At 37.3% G+C, this 21,044-nt stretch overlaps 1 protein-coding gene across 2 annotated transcripts in view; it reads left to right on the top strand.

The window, feature by feature from the left end:
* Nucleotides 1–21,044, top strand: part of PREX2 (phosphatidylinositol-3,4,5-trisphosphate dependent Rac exchange factor 2) — a 171,171-nt gene that overhangs the window by 19,030 nt on the left and 131,097 nt on the right. The gene's annotated exons all lie outside the window — the stretch shown is intronic.

Here is a 21,044-nt window from a genome sequence, read left to right as displayed (position 1 = left end):
GAGAGTTGAGTGTCTGCAATTTTAATAATTAAGGGTAACAAAGTTTGAATGTGCACCTATGGATGCTGGAAACTTTCTATGGGTCTCCTGGATCTGGTTAGGGAAATAGCTTTAAGAGTAAATGTAGTAGTCTCCTGGTGATGTGTCTGAAACACTGAACCTCTAGCTGGTTCTTTCTAAGGTAGATTGGCCTGCTATAATGCAAGAAAATATGATGGAAAAAGCTGCTCCACCATCCTGGAGATCCACCAAGATCACTGGTATAAGAGAGTAGCCACCAGTGGGAGGAAAGAGGAGCAGGCCTTGGGAACTTGGAGGAGATTACTGTTTTTTGAAACAGATAAAGGAGAGGGCTGGTTAATTTTAAGGTACTGCAGGGGCAACATAGCAATGTGATAACAGAAAACACAGTGCTTCAGGTATTAATAATAATTTAAACTGGTGCCTTTCATTGATGTGCATGTGTTAGCAAAAGGTAGCTAGATCCTTTTGGATTTTAATTGAAAAAAATCCCACTCATTTGATCTCGTGATGTAGTATTTAATGTTTTTAAGGTGAAAGGAGATATTTAAAATTTTAAATTTTTATAATTTTATAATAAGATAATGCTGACAGTGCAGCACACTGAGTGGTAACATCTTTTTGCATGTATTTAAGCACTCGTCACAAATTAAAATCTTATCTTCAGCGTTTTATGGCCAAGTCAGTAAAGCACAGTACATTTGCTTTTAATAAACAGATAAGATGCAAATACAGAGTTTTCTGTGTCTTTGATCAGGAAACTGACACCTTCATATTTTGTAGAACTTTATTAAACGTGAGGGAGAGGCAAAGTGGAGGATGTGGTTGGGTTATTTTCCTGATGTTGGAGAATAGGCTTTTACTCTTGTGTGTGAATCCAGTCAGTTCAAACCAAGTGAAAAGCTCGGAAGCGCTCGGTGGAGGCTAATTAGAAGCCTCCACCATCACTGCCCACAGAATCTGTTTGCACTCAGTGTTCTTGGCACCCTGCACACCGCTGCACTGATTTCACTCTTCATCTGCCACCTCTCTACAGCCGCTGAGCCTGTTCCAGTCCAGAGCCACTGGTCTGAGCGGGATTTTCCAAGCGGTTGCATCTCTAATAGCCTGCACCCTTTCAGTACCAAACCTTAAAGCTGGACTGGGAAAGACTTTATGCCTCTTTTCCCGCTCGATGAACGTGTTAACAAATGAAGGATCAGGGAAAAGGAGCATAATAGCAGAAATCAACTGAGAGCAGATGATAGCAGTGGAAATGGTGAGCAAGCAAGGACAGGCAACAAAAACCAATAAACTGAAAGCAGAAATCAATACATAAGAACCCTTGAGTGCACTGCATAAAAAGCTTGGACTGCAATTCTATATTCCTAGGTCTTCCTGTTAGTTCCTTGGTTATTTAGAAACAGTTGTGAAACACTAGGAAAGTGCAATTCCTTGCTCTGGTAAACTGAGGATTACTTAATCTATTATTATTACCAGCTAGTCTACTGAAGCAGTACAGACTTCTGCTCTAATGTAAAAGATAATGACTTATGCAGAAGTGAGTATCTATTTACATGTCAGAATGTATGTTTTTGAGCTTAAACACAATTACTGGAGTGGTCTTCTGCTGCTCATGTTAAGTGAGTTGGACGGAGAGGGGCAGGGAAAGATAATTCTTCGTTGCAGTGCCAGGAATTCGTGTCTGTTGACGTTTTGCTAACTCTGTTGCTCCTCTTCATGTGTAATTTCACTGTCGTCATATGTACAGCTTTTTTTACCATAAAGTATGTACTCGGTGTAGATAAGGACATAATTTCTGAAACGGCGTTATGAGACTGGGGACAACATGGCCAGTCCTCGTTCTTTCAGATAGCCAAAATGTTAATCCTGGCTCTGCTTCCTGCCATGATCTCTTTGCTTGAACAACCCCTTTTTTTTTTTTTTTTTTTGCGAGAGCCAGGGAATATGTTTTATTGAGTATCTGTCATATGACATGAAACAAGAGTGATCACACTAGAAGTCCATTGCTTTTCTCAACTCTCAACTTTTGACAAAGCACCTCATACTTCATCTGCAGTTTTGCTGTCTGATGCATCTTTGACTATGGGACCAAGAGATGCCATGTGTGTTGGATAGAGAGAGGTGATGAGGGAAGCTGCCTCTGGATTCCTTCTGATCCTGTGCTTGGGAAAGCTTTCTTACATATGGTAGAGATCAATGACCTTCCTCCTGCTGGAAGTCGGAAGCTTCCTTGACAGTTTGGAATTGTTCTGTTGAGGTCTTCATGTAACTGTAAGTTACTTGAGATGCACTACAGTATACTTTTTAAGTAAAATGGGGTGCTTTTAAAAGTAATTTAGCAAAGCAGAAATGTTCATTAATGAAAAATGCAAAAGCCCAGGGGTTTAGTAATGTTCCAGTTTGAATGGAAGTATGTCTGGATAAATTCATTGTGTAGATATATAAAAAGAACTGTTCTTGTGGAATAGGAAAACTTGGAGATCATATTGAGGAGTTTCTGAAAACTTAGGTGATAAGCTTTATTTATGTGCTAGGAAGCTTAGTAAATTCATGTTTTAAATGAGAGAAAACCATTAATATAGTATTCCATGGAAAAAGATGTGATTTTGCAGTTCTAGTGTTTTAAATATATATTTAAAATTGTTTTGAGAGGTGCGTTATTGAAGTTATTCTAAGCAGTATTTGAACGTAAAGTCCGTGGAAGAGAACTAAACAAATAGACATTTGAAACAGCCACTGTGATTGTTCTCTGAAATTTTTAGTAGCCTGTAGTCCAAGTCTGACTCAGCTCTGAAGTTGATTAAATGAATTACTTAATAGCAGCTGGTTCTTTATCCAGATTCAGCAATATTTAATATTTAAAATTTAGCATGTTAGGAACTTTTTTGGTTAAATAGGACATCTATCACTAATTTTGAAGAAAATGTGAAATTTTATTAGCCTAAATAGATTTTGTATTGTTTTGTATGTTCTGAAAACTCACTGAATGTAGTACTTTAATCAAAAGCATATGGTAGTTCTTGTGAGTGAATAGAGGAATAGGGATTTTGCTGCTAGAGTAATTGTATGGTAATAAAGTTTTGGTGGGGTTTTTTTGTGATTTTGTGGTTGTTGGAGGTTTTTTTGTCTGTTTGGAGGTTTTTTCTTGATCAGTATGAGCTGATACAAAACCAAAGTCAAACCTGTAAGGACAATGGGGTGCAGAGTCTCTGGGGCTAGCAGTAACTCAGCAAAAGTATGCAGGGAGGTCAGAGATCAATTTAGGGGCCCATTTATCAAGGGAATGAGTGAGGAGGGGTCCCTCATCATTGGTTCACAAGTTGATTTAGAAACCAGGAGTGAAAGCAGCAGGATGGAAAGCGCAGCTGAGATCTCTCAAGCAAGCGCATTGATGGCACTGAATGCCTTTCTGGGTCATGGTCGTTTCACCAGCAAAGGGTTGATTCCCCAGTCCCCCCAGCAAAGGGAAGGGCAAAGGCCCCAGCTTAGGGGGAAGAGGAGGAGGGCATGTGGCTCACGCCGTTTCATTCACAAGCACAAGGATGGCAGAGGGCCCAGACTCTTCATAGAAGTCCTGCACAGCAGCTTTCAGTCTAAATTCATGCCACTGATTAGATGCAAAGTTTCTTTTCATTCACAGCAGCCAATTCATTCCAGCGAGCAGAGAAACATAACATAAAGTATAGAAAACACAGCCAGCAGTTGCCAATTTCTAGGCAGATTAAAACCTTTTTTCTGTAGCTGAAGTATGCTTATCATGTAGATTTCCCTCATCATGACTTGTTTTCAAAGTTAAACACAATAGCAGAGTGGGCTCTAGTAAGCATTTGGTATGCTTTGAAACTTTGCTGCCTAGCTAATTAATGTGATTTCAGTTTGGAGTATGGGCTGTGATGCTGTTGTTTTTGTACAGAAAAAACTCTATGGAGAGTTTAGAATAAAGCTGTAATGATTGGTGTGAGTGTAATCAGCTTTTTGTCCAGGTTTTTTTAACCTTGAAAACTATCCATACCTGTTTTCACATGTAACATTTTTGTGTCCATGTCTAATTAGCACTGTAAAATTTTTAATTTGTGGGCTGGCTGTCCCACAACCTCCCTCCTCCCACCAAGTTAGTAACTTAAACTTAATTGGAAGACAACTATTTCCAGTAAGGAAGAAGAGTTCTGTGGGTAGCTGAAAATACTGCAAAAAGCATTCCCACTTACTAGCTATTGATGCTCTAAAGGTGAAAGTGGCCTGTATGACTTAGAAAATTAATTCACTTACTAAGTCTTTGAATATTGGAGCACATGTACTGTACTGTCATAGCTTTACTGGGTTTGAAATAGGTTTGCAGAACCAGGAAAGAGATTTTTTTCTATATTGTTACTTAGGTACCAGAGTAACAGTCACTTTCAAAAAGGTTTCTTTCTCTGATTTTGTGTCTTGTTTTGCATAATCAGTATGGTGTATACAGTCAGATTTTGGGTTCATGTAGGTCTCAGTTGTTTTGTAAAATGAGATTAAAGCCACAATAGATTAATTTTTGAATTCTGAGCCCAAACCATCCTACTGACTGGGAAGTAAAGGGTCCTAAAACTTCTTCCAAACTGCAGTCAGAAACATTCAAGAAGTGTTACAGTTATGGGTTCAGTGCATGAGAAAAAAAATAAGTATTGCAAGGAATTAAAGATGATGATGAATTAGAATAAAAGATCTTAAGTGATCTAAATTCATAGGATGAGCTAAGTACTGTCGTGCCCAATCGTTACTAGGTCTGAGCAGAATAAAAGGGTGTTTGTTTATTTTTGCTGTCTGAGGACATTCTTCTTCCCCTCTGCTGCACTAAACTGTCTGCAGTTTCTTGCGATGCTTAAAAATGGAAATAAGTCTTTGTAATTAAAATATTTCTGTAGCTGTTTTGTTTAGTCCTTGAACATACTCAGCTGTACTAAAGCGCAAATGAGAGGTGGTATTTACATTATTTGCAACCACTAGAAAAGATATTTAGGAAAAAGAACCCCAAAAAGCATGTGAAAACAAAACAGTGCTTACGACACTGCCCTGGATGCTCATGATTAGAGTATTATTTCTGTGTTATTTTTCGAGTGGTAAGAAGTGTTCTCATTGTTAGTGGGACCCAATTAAAAATAATTATGCTCTGGCATTTTCCTTTCTGATACAATTTGGGCTGCAGTGATTCTCCATTCTCTCCCTTAAAGTTTAGGATATGAATTGAGTAAGAGGTTTTGGTTATGTTTGGGTTTTTGTTTTGGGGGTGTGTGTTTTGCCTTGTTTTTTGTTTTTGTTTTTTCCAGATGTGATGGATTAAAAATGTCTCAATACAATTGAAATGTTAAAACATTTGAAATGCAATGTGTTATATCTCACATGCCATGAATCTTGAATTGAAAGTCAGAGATTTCAGGAACTATATACATTGACTTAGGAAGCTCAGTGTGCTGCTAAAATTACTTGAATTCTTTATCCTCACAAAATCCAACAGGCGGTTTCAGAATTTCAACATTTTTTGCCTTTTCAAAAAATTAGTCTGCATAAACCCAGAATTGTTTGAGGATTTTTTCTATTACTTCATTACATTTGGAGAATTATTTATTTTCTTTGTTTCATTTCTGTATAGTTTGAAGTTATAATTGAAAGTGAAAGAGAAATTCTGATTGCAACTTTATTTTTCCTAGTGATGCTTCAGAAAGTTGTAACTCATTCTTATAGTGTTACACAGATTAACTGGTGTTGTACCTATATCTTGGGGAACAAAATTGTCTAGTTTCATATTTATGAAAGTTTGCAATTCCTATAATATTTTTCCAGCAAACCACCCAAGAATTTGAGAGAGAAAAATATTGATTATTCTTGATGATGACACTGTATTTCTTATTTCATAAAAAGAATACTTTAATTCCCTACTTAGTTCCTTAACTCCCTTCCTAAACTTAGTTTCATTGCTTTTGAATGAAGTCTTGGGTTTTTTTAGGATGGTCAAGAAAGTATGAAGACTATGCCTTTGAAAGTCAGCGTGAATTAGAGATAAGATTGGTGTGTGTCTGACATTTCTAACAGGTAGACTTTCAGTGATATGTATGTTACCTAAACAAAGCTGTTAGTGAGTGTCTCCAGCACAGATGTCCTACGCTCTTACAGCTATTTAGGAGTGCCGTCTGTTCCTGAACATCACACACTTTTCAAGTACCAAACCTCAGTGGTCTGGGATACCTTTTATTCTACAGTTCATGGCAACAGTTTCATTTACTATTGCAGTAGGTGCTGTTTTGTCTCCAAAAAGCTGTATTTCATGTCCTTATTGGTCCTTAATCCTTGAGATTAGGAATGGATCGAGAAAAATGAAAGGAAATTAATATATCTTGTTACATCAAATATGCTTCTTCAGGAAGAATTTCTCCACTGAAAGGGTAGTTAAGCATTGGAATGGGCTGCCTAGGGAAGTGGTGGAGTCACCATCCCTGGAAGTGTTCAAGAAACAACTGAATGTGGCAGGTAGTGCTGTGGTTTAGTTGACATCGTGGTATTTGTTCAAAGGTTGGACTCGATCTTGGAGGTCTTTTCCAGCCTAATGATTCTATGATTTCATGTTATAACTAGGAAAAAATTATTACCATAGCTATTTAAATTTTTTAGTTAGAGAACATCTCTTTCTGCTTTATCCATATGTTAATTTTAACCCACAGTCGTCCGATATCTCTAGGACTGGGATCTTTAAATTCAGGAATGGCCCACCATTGTAGCTAGTGTTCCCACAGTTCTGTGAAAGCAGCTAACTGATACTATAGTAAATGTTCATGCCTCTGTGACCTTTATTTGTAACCATGGCTTTTTATTGCAACTTCTTAGTACTTATTAAAAAAAAAGGAGAATCACATTTCCAAGCTAATGCCATAAGAATATCTCAGAACCTTGCTTAACGATCTCTTAATTTCTAAAACAAAAAACTTCATATAAGAAGTCACTTTAAAACCTTGCAGAAGTATCTATTAGAAATTTGCGATACTTAATTTTTGGTATATTTTATGCAGCTTAAAGGAAGAAAAAATAGCAATTGGTAGGAAGTGGACTGGCAAAGTCTGTAGTTCAGACTTGCTGCAAATTTTGTAAAAGAAAACACATACATAGATAAACAGATACAAGCAACTTAATTCTCATGCAAGAATGGAGAGATTTCCAAAATGGGCTTCTTCCTGCACTTGATGCAGACACACCGAATCACAGATTTGAAAAGGAGATTTCAAAGTTGTATGCTTTTGAAAAACGTGGACATCAATGGAAATTCAGTGTGTGCATCAGTCCTAAAACTGTTTGCTAAAAAATATTCATCTGGGATAGTAAAAGCGCTGTCAACTTTCTAGCCCTAAGTAAATTCTTGCCTTGTGGTCATTATGATGAGCATCTTCCATTTATATACTAAGCAGTGTGACTAACATTTGTCATATGGTTTTTACTTTTTCATCTTTTCAGAGAGAGAGGAAAAGCATGTGCAGTTGACTGTTTTGTTTTGTTTCAGGAGGGCTATGGGCTTTTTTTTTTTAACTTTTTTTTCAGTTTAAATACTCTTGTTGCTGTGTTTTTGTTAAGGGATAACAAAACCAAAAGAATGCGTTCTGCACTGGAGGCGGAAGGTAGCCGAGACGGAGATGTGCCTTGCTTCCTGTAAGAACATCAGGAAATGTTTCTTGTGTAACTGTTGGCTATGCTCTAAGGTTTTGGGTTTTTTCCTAAATATGAATTAATGAGACCACTACTTGCAGAGAGCTGTGTGAAGCCTAGGGAGCAGAAATGTCCATCATAACCATTATGCTGAAGTTTGACAATCTGCTACATCATCAAGGCCCTGCCATATTAAAATTCGGTGGAGAAGGGGAATAGGTGTGATGTTTCCGGTTTATTTTGCTGCAGAGCTGTATCTGTGTTCTGCATTAGTTGGAATTACTAGGCACTGATGGCTTCATGTTGGAGTATATGTACAGTTACGTGGATCTGTTATGGGAATATGAGCCTTAATAAGTATTCCAGCTGAACATAAATCCATGTAAGTGGATTTAATGATTACGTGGCTTTACTCCTCTAAGGTTTGATTGTCCTTTATGGAAATGAAGCTTTTTAATTGCATCTTTGCAGAACTCACTCTTCTTTGCAAAGAAAGCCCATTGATTTTATATATATAGTTGTGCCTTGTTGCAAATGTGTAGTAGGACCCCTTTTTCACTTTTAGCTTCTACAGCTACAGTGTGTAGAAAAAAAATCATTCAGTGTTGCAGATATGTTGTGGAAGCTCAGTGTGTTGTTTTGTATGGGCTTTCCATGCCCCTGGATACTGAGAGTACCCCAGTACAGAGGCATAGTTGCTGTTCTCCAGGTATTCAGAAGCTGATGTTTTTCGCACTTGTATTACCAATGATTTTGAAAGAAAACAAAACACACCCTAAAACTAACTAACAAACAAAAAATAAAAAGTCCACCCACAACCCAAACAACAACAACAACAAAACCAAAATGAACAAAAAAAATTAGAGGGAGCAGAACCCAGGAAAAGAGTCATTTGAAGTTTAGCCCTTTGGGTCTCTGGGCATGCTTCTAAAAGCACAGCTTGTAAGTCTTAAATGATTTAAGGATCCTTTTTTTTTTTTTTCCCCAAAGGAATCAGTATTTTTCTCTTAAGATGTAGCCTGAATAATCATTAAATCTTAATCCACAACTCTACGTTTGCTGCAAACTGCATACATAATTGACTAATACATGAAAGTAGATAGAAATAATAATTCTCTGACATTGCATCACAAATATTGGGTGTGCTCTAGTGTGTCCTTGACATTGTTTCAGCCCAGAGTTAGCTACCAGTCTCTTGCTTTTGAGGTCTCTGACCTAATGCTTCTGTGAGAGAAGTGTTCTTGTTCTTCTAACATGAAAAAAAAGGGTTGAGTTCCTGCTTGCATCAGCACATCCTTATTGTTCTGGCTGCTTTCTCCAGATTTTTTTTCTTCTGTGAGTGAAGTTGAGTGAAACAGTCGTCAGAGTTTTGTTTTCATAGAGCTTAGAAGAAAGTGTTGGTCCTTGAAAATTCATATAGCCTGACTGTGCTGTGGTGGGGGGGAAAAAGGGTAGGAACATGCTAGTGGTTGCTAGTTAAGTTAATATACTTGTATCGAGGATTACTCTTATTTCCAGAATACTACATTAAATTAGGTGCAATTAATATATAGTTCTTTGTGCATCCCAAATATCTAATTAAGAAGAACTTTTATGAGCCTTTGAGACTCAAGTCAGGTATGTTTAGCATACAGTCCTGTGGATGAGCAAAAATATAAAGAAAAACATTGATGCTGTGTTTTGCCTTGCAAACTTGCAGAAAGGTCATGTTTGAAGAATATATTTCAGTAAGAGTGTCTGTCCTTTCTAAAAATGAATGTGAAATATACCAAATGAGCAAAGTAGCTTGATCATGAAGTTCTAACCCCAGTATGAATGCAGTCAGAGTCATGTAAGCTAACTTTAAAACATGCTATAAAATTATTGTAGCCATCTAAACCAAATTCTAAAAAAGCGTTACTGTTCAGTCCATGGGTGAGGGAGTGCTGCAAGTGTCAATATCCTGATAGAATCCAGCACTGACATTTTACTTTACTTTTTGCTTAGAATAGCCTAATGTAACATCATACAGACAGCATATTTTGAATGGGTAACATGACATTTATTGAAAATGTCTGGCTTTATTTGCCAGTGCAGAATAAACATTGAAAACTGATAAAAATATTTTCAAAGTCAGTTTTTCACCAAAATCAATGACTAGGCATGTTATACTGTTCTGAGAGCAAGACTTCGTTCATGGAAGTAAGGTAAAAGCAGACATGTAGGTCCTCTTATCAAAGTTGTTGCAGTTTTGCGCTCGCTTAAACCAGAGACAAACAGTAAAGCTGGGGATGTTTTCCTGTGGTCAAAAATTAATCCATTGGCATTCATGAGGATTGCAAAGCACATACGTAGTCTAAACATAGGAGCTGGGAGGACTGTGTCTACTTGGCTTGTCTCTAGTGCTCAGGAATCTCAAAAACTAGAAACATCAGACCTTTGTGCAGATTTTACGGCACTGGAAATTGTGAGACTGAGTAGCCTGAAGGAACTGCTGAGAAGTTTTCTTCTGGAGATCACAGGAGATTTCACATGAACATTGAATTCACTGGTCCAGTACTGTGGATCAAACTCATTCAGACCCCATTACTTTATCTGAATTGCACAAATTCTATTGCATAATCTAAAAAAAAAAAAAAAAAATCTTATAGCTCAGCAACCTTGTTATCTATGAATTACGAGAAGCATCCCTCTCAAAAACAGCACTATGCACTTACTTCTTATTGGGTACAGAAGAGCTTTTGGACTTTAGGAAGCCAAATCTGCCTGTCCTGTACTATATTGTGTGATCCCATGGAAAACCAGTGGTCCAGCTGGTTTTTAAAAAGGAGGCTGTAGGGACACAAGATATGAACTTTAAGAGTTAGACCTAAATCATGGAATCCTTGGAGAACACTGGCAGAAGTGCTCTTTCAGAAGTAAGAGCAAAACTTTACCTCTGTTCCTCCATTATTGAGGGCATTAATGGAGCAGGGAAAATACAATAAGCAATTGGGTCTTTTTTTTTTCCTCCTTTGTTATGAGGGGAAGGGAAGCATGCATTCAATTCCAATAAATGCTGAACACTTTAGGAAGAAGAGAGATTTGTTTTATTGTTTGCTCTCAGATGATTCCCTGATAGTCTGGAAGGACTGTAAGGATCTGATTATATAGGAGTGGGACAAATTTGCTGCTTAAATGAAGAATGTCAAGTAGCTATAGGGATGGATACCAGGCTGACAACACTGCACAGAGACTTGTGCAAGGTACATTCAGAAACCCTTCTGATTTCACAGTGTGCTGTAAACCAGAACATTGCTGCTGGAACTTCTCCTGTGCAGAAGGAATTGGAAAAAAGAGGAAGCTGTCTGTGCAATTATAATATACTTGACCATTTGCAAATGGAAGCATGTCTTGAAATCTTTTCAAATCCACGTCTGGGTTGGGAAGAGAAAATGAGAATCCAAATTATTGTTGAGTATTTACAGAATGACTTAGTCCTGCTTTCTTGAACATAATTTGTTGCATAGATAAATATTCGTTTAAAGCCATTACGCTCACTGTTACCTGTTTGCATATGGGCAGTGTGACAGGCGGGGTATGTACTTGTAGTTGACTTTTCAGTCTGATCTCGCTGCTAATCTAATCCTTTTCATGCTTTAGCCTCTGAAAAAAGGCCCATGTCCAAGGCCCTTTTCTATCTCAAAATGCACAGTCCAATGCTCGATAATACCACATGACCAGGAAAACTCCTTTGGCTGTTAAATCTTCCAAATACTCCTTGCATTTGCCTTGCAATGTTTGTTGATTTATTGACTGCCACAATATAGTTCAGCCAAGAGCAGCTCTATCTTCACTGGGGATTTGGCTTCCGTTTGGCCCTTTTTGTACCTTTTCTGTACATGTACCTTTTCTGTACATGGAGAACTTATTTTATTTAATTATTTATTTATTTATTGCAGGCTTATTTATTTGAGCACATTCTGGTTGCTCCAAATCCTGCCTATTTCTGAGCACTTACTCTTGTCCAGAAGGACTTAGCGGTGTTGGGGCCTCCACCCTCTTTTGTTTCTTAGATGAACTCTGATTTTTTCAAAATAGGAAGGAAATGGTACTCTTTTCCTTTGGTCTGTTTCTTTGACTGAAAGTGAAAAAGAGGTGTCCTTGATGTCTAAAAGGATAGTTTAAAAAACTATCTGGATGTCACCCATCCCTTTGGAAAATGAGACAAGCTTTTTGGTGCTTCTAGAAGGGATCATGCGTTTGTGAGCTTCTTGGAGCTCTTTGCATCTGGAAGTTTCCATCCTCATGTAGTTCTGTGCACTAAAGCCTTGCCATTTTGTCCTTAACACTGAATGAAGGCATGTCTTGAAGGCTTTTCTGGTACAATGGATGTTTTATTTCTCTTTTGTGAGAGGAGCATGCCTGTCCACTCAGGGATCGGAAGGATACTGTGTAGTATTTGTCATGTTATCAAACTTATTTCAGTGGTATTAGTCCTGGATGCTGAGTTTTGGTACACAGAGAGAAAAATGTGATGTGTGGTTATTGTGCTTTGTAGATAATGACAGAGACTACAAAGGAGAAAAGGACATGTCCCTTAATACCAAATTAGTTTTTTCTTTCATGCTAATATTTGAGCTCATGTTGTTCAGCTGATTTCTCTATTATAAAAGGGAGCTCAGTTTTCTGTGATGATTATTGAATCTCAAAAGTTGCCACTCTAAGTTGATCAGCAAGAGAGGGCTTATAGAATCACTGGTAAAATGTAAGTTTTTCCATAGTTCTTGTGTGATAGAGATAATCCCACTATCCCAGACTTAGAAAGGATTTTCCAGAAAACTACTTAAATTATAGGAAATATCAGTTATGTAGTGAATCGTGAGTTATTCTTGTTGCAGAAATGATAGTGACAACATTGATGCTGACACTGTATTGGGGATTTGTGCCATTTTTCTGCACATTTGTTGCTGGTAATTCTGGTGAAGTAAAGTAGTACTGGAAAGGAAATTCCATAAAAATAATACTAAAAATAGGATTAAAATGTAACATCCAACAAAAGGAGTTTTAGTTGTAAACATTAAATCTTTTTGTTTTTTGGACCCACAGTGATTTTCTCTTTAAATGACAACGTATCAGACTAACATTCTGTTACCTAAATGTTTGCACTGGGTTTGTTCAGTAAATGTCCAGTATATTTAGGATGCTTTTTTAGAGGTGCATTTTTGGTACCTCTGTTTAGCCAAATGAGCCACTGTTTTGCTCTTTCCTTCAGATTAGAGGGAAGATAGGAAGCTGTTTCTTCCCTATAATACAGAGTATAGGAGTTTGGTAGGTGTTTGGAGGACAGGCAGTGAGGTTCCAGTGCTTTTTCCTGGTTTGGAGAACATGAGTGGAAGGAACAGGAACACGGTATCAAAACAAAACGAGCCAAATTATAGTCAGCAAACAGGATGATAGACTTCCTGGAAGCATTTAGTTTACTGCTCAAGTTGATTTAATGATAAGTCAGTTTGTGCTTTTTTTATGAGCTCTTCTTTTTAAGGAGAACAAGAAATTCAGCAGTACATACTACTGCATCACCATTTAGTTGCTGGAATTTTTTTTATGACAAACACAGCTGTTTGTTTTAGTTGTGCATTTTATTCTTTCAGTTAGTTGCAGTCCATCGCAAACTTGAGAAGTCAAGACTAGCACTCAGTTCCGTAATTCAGTCAAAGATATTTTAAGGATGTGGGCTGCTGCTGCTATGTAATTGGCCATACTATTTTAGGATGGAAGGTTAGGGTCAGATCTCTTGGGAATGATGGTTTTGTTTATCTATAGAGATAGCATCCATTCTGTAAATCATTGCACTGCAGTCTTCACAGTAGAAGAGGCTAGAAAAATATTTTGAAATGAAACTCCGTGTCTTCTAAAAAAAAAAGCCTGTGGAACATTTCTAACTCTGTGGATTTGGCAACTTTGCTCTGTACTTATCCCAGTTTCTTTCACATGAGGCTGGAAAAAATCAAAGTTTAGCAATTAGTGATTTTTAACAGGCAGTTTTGGGGAGGTAAGATTAAGCCTGAAAGACCAAAGAATCTGCTTTTCTTTTTTCTTCCTTCTGACAGAATTTCAGCGTGTTAGTGTAGTGTCCTCTTCATTTTTGTGTGTGAATTATTAATTCTTCTTCTGGGGTTGTGCTTCATAATTTCAAGTGAAGCCGTCTTCCCACAAGTTTTCCTTCTTTCTCCCTTAATTTTTGGTATAAAAGTGAATACTGAAGGTCTGGAATAGTGTTAGTAGAGAGCATCTTGCCCTGACCTTGGTGCCTCACTTGTGTCACTGCTGCTGGTCCTTCCTAAAGTTAGGATCTAAGGATAGAAGGAAGATGAAGAGGTTTGTATCAGGATGATGTATAAACAGAAGACTTTCAAACTTGGTCTTGGCATCAGCTGTCTTCCTAAAGCTGCTCTGTAGCCATAGTTCTGCTTCTGAAGCTATTTTGCCTGCATTTTCAAGCTATCTCTACCGGTACATTCGTGTAGTGCCGTGGCTCAGATGCGTTGGTCATTTCTGTGCCAGCCATACTCTGTTCCTTAAAAGAGGAAATAAGGCTTTGTAGTGGAGGAGCAGCATCTTGTAGTCAGCAAATGAATCTGTGGTCACAGTAGCTTTTATTACTGCCCAACAGATGAACCTTTCCGTGGCTCACTGTCTGCTAATGCGATGCCTTTGGTTTGCCTAGGTATGACAAATTATAGTGATCTATTATGGGCACAAGGAAAACCTGCAGAGGCGTCATTTCCTCATCCAGAGGAAGGACTGCAGGATCCAAAACTATTGAAGATGCTGGAAAACAATACTTGATATTTATTTATGGTTTTCTTGATTTCCTGGTCCCACTAACACCATTGTTCCCTTGTGTTGTTCTTAGAAATCTGATATCTGGAGTTTTGAATGGTTTAGACAATTCTTTTTTTACTTTGGAGAATAGGAACTGAAAGTTCATCACAGAAAATTCTTGAATGAAGTAAAAAATAAAATAATAAAATGGTGTTCCCTATCCTTGTGTAACCTCATGTGGAAAGACTCGGTGAGACATCAGTCTGTGGAATCAACGTGGGTGTCTTGGTAAGCAGCAGTATGTCCTGGTACGAGCAGCACTCAGTGCTGTCAAACTCCAGTTGAGTATTAACAGATGGCAGTTGCCACCAACATGCTCTGCTTGTGCTTGCCTGCAGTTATGGTACTGGTGGTTTGGTGAGGAGGATGATTTGCATGATGCTTTGATAGCTGAATATTCTCCTTTCTTAATTTAAGTAGTGGTTCTACAGGCTGTCGCTGTGGACTGATGGGGAGTGAGAGTTTTCTTGTACTGTTTTTTACATAGTAATATCTGAAAAAATCCCCAATCCTTTCTGCTTCAGCCAGAGGATGGTTTAAAGCTTTTGATTACAACCTAAAAGAATGAGGCTCTTTATTCCAGGAGAAGGTAATAATAAGCCCTCTTGTCTTAGGGTCCCAGCATTCAAGCAAAAAATTTCATTAAGAAGGCGATGAAAATGGTATTGTTAATAAGGTTTTGCCTTCTGTTTCCTTATAAAAATGAGTGAAAGGAACAAGAACAGCCATGCAGTCTTTGTGTTCCTGAAGAAAATACGCTTCCCAGACAATGTGGTGAAGTTGAGCAATTATGCTGGGAACTCATCAAAACCAAAGACAGGCCATAAACCTACATAAGACAAAAAAAAGAGTCTTTGTTTGAATAGGAAAAGCAGAAAAGAAGGGACGAGTGAGAGAAGGATAGCCCGTGAATGTGTGAGGGATTATTACTCCCCATCATGCATGTAGAAACCAGGTCCATATTTTTTTTTTAAAGTAAGGCAATCCAGCTAATGTGGATAAACTCAGTTGATGTGGCTTAATTCCTGCAGCTTTATTCTGAATGTCAGGATGCTCTAAAATCATCTACTTGGTGATCATTGTATCCTTCAAGAAATGAAACCTCTTTGATGGACATAACTGGAGATTGGCATGTAAATATCCTGTGATATAATTAATGTTCAGCAGATATATAGATGTTAGCATAAAGGAAAAATTCAGAGAGCTAGTTTTTTATCATATACTCTTTTTGATAGTTATCAAGCCATTAAAGAAAGATGAACTATTATTTGCATTTGCACAGTTGATGCATCTCATGTATCAAATATAAACTAAATAAATATTATTAATTATTGCATTTCCATGGAAATTGGCTCAAACCCATGTAGGCAGATGGAAATTCACGAGTCCAATTCAGCACAAGCAATAAGGACATATAACAATCTTTTGGTTTTTTTATGAAATTGTGTGTGAAGTAAAATAACTTAAATTTTGATACAATTGTATTCTTTTTGGATTGGAGTTAAGACAACTAACACTGGCATCTAATCTTCAGAAACCAGTAATTTTCTCCTTTATTGATTTTATTATTTGTATAATGAATTAAAGTTCTGCTTCAAAGTGAAAAATATTAAATACTTGTACGAAGTGCAGTTATGTAATACTTCTTAAAAGTATTTTAATTAAGATACTTTTAGTTTTTCAAGATGAACTTTAAACCCATTTCTTGTCATCAGAATATCTTCTGTGGAGAATCAGTCCTGGTTGAAGTTTAGTCTTTTAAAACTCCAGTAAGATATAGTTGAATGAGGTCCTCTTCTTTCACTGGATGTCACTGATTCCTGTAGGATCCTGAATCAGAAATGCTGGGGGTCTGACTCTGCAAATCTGACAGCTGAGCCTGTGGCAGTATGCAGAAATTGTAAGCCTCAGTTTACTGCTGCAGCCAGTTTGGTATTTCAGAGTACGCTCGTTGTTTAGTTTGTTCAACCTATTTTTCAGGGAAATGTTAATTTTTTTTCCTCCCCAGACCTTCATACCTTAAGTAATTACCATGGCTTTGGTCAGCTTTGCTTACCAGAATTCAGTGTTCTGTTCTGCCCTGGGAAGGATCCATTGACTAGTTGACAAGATTGCATTACTCTTAAGAAATGCTTTAATTTGGTTTCATTTCTACCCTCAGACAAACATGGTCCAAGGTGCAGGTGTTATATAAACTGCTGTCAGTAGCAATTAATACCTCTTGGGTTTTGTGGACTGGTTGTTTACTGGTTAGGGGTGGCAGAGGGCATTCATATCCCAGTGTTACCTATCTTTTGAAATTCTAAAGTGTGAAAACTAGGAGTGATAGTAGGAGCTTTGAGTTTGAACAAATACTAAAGATTAAAAGTTGTTTTGTACGAGTGCAATGGGACTGTGCCTGACAGTTACATTTGGTACTACATGGTGGTACAACCAGAAGAGTATAATTCTCAGTAAACTGTTCTTTTAAATATATGTAAGCATGTGTGTTTCTGTGTGTTCTTGTATACCCACCACTACCACTGTCTTCAAAAGTAGTCTGTCACTAAATTTACTGCTGCTTTCTGACCTCTTTACAAAGATATTCTGCTCTCTGTCTTTGAATTCTTTTGTGAAGAAGATCCAGTTTTCCAGTGACATTTTGAGAGCTTCGAGGGGGAGGAGGAAGAAGAAATTTAAAACTGCAAACCCATGTCACTTTACCAGGGCAGGCATATAGGTCTTCTGCTTGGTTTAACTATCTGAATTCAAATACTCCCTTGAAGGTTAGCACCAAAAATTGACTGCTCTACATATGTGTATAGAAGGAGAATTGCTATTAGGACTATTTTGTTGCTATTAAGAGAATTGCTATTAAGACAGATTGCTATTCTGCTTCCAGAATGGTTCTCCTGATCCCAAGTGCGGGATATATATAGTCTTGGACTTCAAATTAAGGATTGAATTCGTGGAGATGCTTCAGCCACTTTGTTCATGGGGGCTCTCATTAAAGCTCACTTGAATGACCATTCTGGCTGCTTTTGCTGTTCTGGTAAATTGTTCCTTGAAAGTTGTGGTTGAATTGATTTGTAGTTAATGCTACATATCCAGGGCCAGTGGATAGGTTGCAGGATACTTGAACATCATATGAAAACTGCTTTAGTGGTATTATTTCAAATGCATCTGGAAATGCAAATCTTAGTATTCTTAAATAGTGACAATGTTGTATGCATATTTTGTCATTACTGGTCAGATGTAAGTGTGGGGATAACATGTTGGGATAACTGTAAAAGTGTGGATTCACTTTAATTTTTGTTGTATTTCTTAGGAGCACATTCTCCATGATGCTTTTTTTGTTGTTGTTTACTCTAACTTTTGTTGGCAGTAGTAAAGCCTTGCTTTGGGTCTTGGATTATCTGCTGTTTTCAAGGCCTTTTTATTACTCAGAGTCTGTATTTATTTAATAATTCTTCACTACCGTCTGTGTTGCTATGCTAGTGGCTGAAATGAGTTCAGAAGACAAGAACATCTTCATTCTTGGTGAAATAAGTGATCTAAAATAACACAGTTTTCTCAAGACCTTATTTTGCCTTGCAGATAAAAGTTGTTTCACGGTGCATTTAAATAGCAACATCATTGTAGTATAGGCCTGCATTTTTTTGATTATGGAGATTCTGAGCTAGGTATATTTGTAGGAGAAGCCAGAACATGTGTTGTTGTCTGGGAGTTTTTGCAAAATAAGACAGTTGTCTTATTAAGACTCAGAAATACGGCACATGATTGTTGCATGAACTGAGGCATTGTTGCATACAAGTCTTATCTAAATACAGACCTGTCTAAATGGTGAGTGATAGGAATTACCCAAGACATGTGAGAGATTTCCTTATGTAGAGAAGTGTTCTGATTAGCACTGATTAATAGGATGCACTTAAATGGAGTGTTTCAGCTTTTTTCTGTGACCAGGAGAGCACTTTTTAGAAGTACTATACTCACTGCAGCTTCCTTGTTGGCTTTGCAAAGAATTGAAATTGGGGTAGAAAAATGCTCTTTCATATTCTTCTTTGCTTTGTGTTTTTCTTGGCGTAAGTGGGAAAATACAAAAGGCAACCAGAATTGGCACAGATTAGTGTTTGAAGAAGTACACTTTGTTTACACAGCTCTGGCAATAAATATTGTAGAACTCTCAAACATTCTAATTCCTAATTAGCATGTATCCATATTAAACTTTAAATAAACTCATGATTGAGGACTGTGTATTCCAATATTAGGAAAAAAGTGTTATGTTTTGAAAACTGAGCATGTAAAAAGGGTTTGGTAGGCTTCCATTATGATCACCTGCCAGTAGTTGCAAGTTTTCTCAGTTTATAGGTAAGACAGTTGATTTTTCTTTTTTTCAGTTGACTGCGTTAATCATGAAGGACTTAATAATTTGTTTTCATTGGTGCTGAGCGAAACTTCTTCCCTTGTTCAGATGCAGTGGGAATTAAGATTTGGACTTAAACTCTAAAAGTGGATACGTGATGTGTTATTTCAGTTTTCCTTCCCATAATTGATGATAAAGATTATGGCTCTCATAATTCTGGTAGATATTTTTGAGTCAGGAAAGACTCAAACTTCTTTTCAAACATGTTAATGAACTTTAGAAAGATGGAGGAGATGACCAAAGAATTAATTTCTTGTAATTTTTTGAGATTTTTATTATTTTTCAAATTGAATCAGAAAAATCTAAAAAAATCCTTTCAGAGGGGTCATTTGTGATAAATGTGTTTTTCATCTTGACGTATCATGTATTTCTCATCTTCTACACTTTCTGAATTTCCTGATTTGCTACAAGAAATTTGATGTGTAGAATTAAAGAGTTGTCTCAGAAATGTTTTGGAAATGTTGAATTCTTCCAAATTGATGTTCTTCTACAAAAAAATAAAAAATTTAGAAAAATCTTCATTTTGGAAGAAAAACCTAATTGAAAATTCAAGATTTTTGAAAAATTGAATAGAATAAGCAAACATGTTTGCACAAAAGAAGCAGAAACTCTAGTATGAAGTATAAAGGTTTCAAACATATGAATTCTTTTCTAAGTATGATTGCAATATAATGAGAATGTGCTGTTGCTTCCAGATGCACACTTGTTCTGAGGTTTCCTAGATTCTTGTTTTGATTTGCTGTTAGTGGACACAGCTGAATTCACTGAAATTTCCTAATAAGAACCTAGTGTTCTGTAAATTCAGGAAACTGCTGACTTTTATGAGAGGTAAACTGTGCTGGAAGACGTCATTTCTTTTCCATTCCCACTTGAGTAATACAAGGTCAGTTATGTGATTAGCAGTATATTATTCACTTCATAACATGCACCAGCAGGACCATATGATGTATTGCCACAGGGAATTTCTCATACATGTGAACATTTTTCAATACAGAGTATCTTTTTCTTCAAAAAAATCTTAAAATCTTCAAAATACAATGAAGAATAATCTTGGCATGCTGGAAACACTTAATTTTTTGGTATGGATGGCTCTTGCTTGGTTGGTTTATCTGTTGCAATCCCAACAAACTGCTCAGAAATTCACATGGGTCAGGCAGATCCCCTTTTTTGCCTTCCACAAGCATTCTATTGGTGATGCTTAGACTGTAGTCTAACCTGTTTGCAGGTTAGTTTAAAATCTAATGTGTTTTAATGGGATAAAGTCTTGGTTAGCAGCAACCCACATTGCATAAAATGTTTACCAAAAATATTAGGCAGACTCTGCTTTCTGTTCAGCCTGCAGATGAATGTACACGCCTTATGCCAGTGTATGGCCTTTTGCTAAAGCTCTAGTTAAGCTATACTTTAATCAAGCATAAATTTGGAGGATTGTCTAACAGTTCTCTGTATGTGACAACAGATCATAGGAGCATGTGTGAGCCAGCCTGACATCCAGCCTCTGATTTGGTAAATCATTTTGGCATGATCTCAACTGCGAGTGTGCGAGTAACTCCGTTGTTACTCATCAACCAAACTTCTATGGACCAACAAGAGCATAGGTAGTCTTCAGAAAAGCAGGTTCCTGAAATCCTGTCACTAGATATGGGTGACAGTATTCTTGACATCTGTGAAGAAAAGGAAGAGGTATCTTCTAAACTGTGCCAGGAAAAGGTTGTACTAAATCTTTCTGAGAATGGTTTCAGTACCAGGAAGAGGGTGGAGACATCTGACTTCCCTCCTGGCTGTGGGGAGCTGGACTTCGACTATAAATCTCTTGCTTTCATCTGCTATGGAGCTGAAAGGAAGGAAGGGATCAAAAGTGAAAGCACAGTAATAGTTCAGGTGATTTTAGAGGTGGGGAAGATCAGTGTAGGGGGCACTTCCTTGTCAAAGGAGGGAACTGACTTAGGAGTCTCAGCAGGCATGAAGGGAGGAACAAGATGTGCAGTGAGAAGTCCAAAAATATTCTCAGTGGCTGCAGAAAAGGTGATCAAAATACAGAACAGGGTGAGGAAAGGTTTTCTTGTTCTTTTCTTGGAAGAAGTTTTTTTATATGGTAGAGGAAGAAAAT

Source organism: Myiozetetes cayanensis, unplaced genomic scaffold, assembly GCF_022539395.1.
Source record: "Myiozetetes cayanensis isolate MyiCay16 unplaced genomic scaffold, myiCay2020 scf1, whole genome shotgun sequence".
NCBI classification, from domain to species: domain Eukaryota; kingdom Metazoa; phylum Chordata; class Aves; order Passeriformes; family Tyrannidae; genus Myiozetetes; species Myiozetetes cayanensis.
Note: the sequence above shows the minus strand (reverse complement) of the source record. Positions and strands in the feature narration are given on the sequence as shown.